The sequence below is a fragment of the Lepeophtheirus salmonis genome, chromosome 13 (assembly GCF_016086655.4).
Source record: "Lepeophtheirus salmonis chromosome 13, UVic_Lsal_1.4, whole genome shotgun sequence".
Taxonomy (NCBI): domain Eukaryota; kingdom Metazoa; phylum Arthropoda; class Copepoda; order Siphonostomatoida; family Caligidae; genus Lepeophtheirus; species Lepeophtheirus salmonis.
The window spans coordinates 22,337,560-22,338,212 of record NC_052143.2 but is presented as its reverse complement, the minus strand read 5'-3'; the positions used below and the strand labels follow the sequence as shown (position 1 = coordinate 22,338,212).

The window sequence follows — 653 nt, the reverse complement described above, 5'->3', positions numbered from 1 at the left end:
AAATTTGTCTTTTAGCTGACACCTAATTATGTTAGGTACAAACGCTAGTTATTTATACAATCAATATTTTGGTTATTAAGACTCTAATTCCCACTGAAGCAAGTATATGAACTAGAAAAAAAAAATTATAAAATTATATAGGGTCTACTTTTATCCATAATAAAAATGAATCGAAGCATCTGCATACATACCTACGTGAAAGAGTAATCTCCTATTCCCTTCACCGGCGTGCGCGCTCCTTTAAAAAAAAGAAGGATGTAGCAAATGTTTTTCTTTTTAATTAATAATTTTTCCATAAACTTCGTACTTGCTTCGGCAGTACATATACTAAAATTGGAACGATACAGAGAAGATTAGCATGGCCCCTGCGCAAGGATGACACGCAAAATCGTGAAGCGTTCCACATTTTTGGAACCGCTAGTTTATGTTCTCCTGGATGGTATTTTCTGAATTCCTGGTTTATGTGTATAATGTACCATTTTTGTCAATAAACTACTTTTATAATAGATTATGTTCATGGGCTGTGGTTCTAATCCAGCTCATACCATTGGTGCTTTTGATATATTTTTTTCCCTTTACATTATTATATATATATATATAATCGAAGATAACTCTTTAGTAAAACTGTTTGTATTATGTAACTTAATTGCTTC

The 653-nt window shown here is 31.9% G+C and overlaps 1 non-coding gene across 1 annotated transcript; it reads left to right on the top strand.

Moving 5' to 3' along the window:
* The first annotated feature begins 303 nt into the window (after window positions 1-303).
* On the top strand, window positions 304-410 carry LOC121128795 (U6 spliceosomal RNA). Its single transcript, XR_005868286.1, has one exon. It is a non-coding gene; the product is annotated as a U6 spliceosomal RNA (small nuclear RNA).
* The last annotated feature ends 243 nt before the right edge of the window (window positions 411-653 follow it).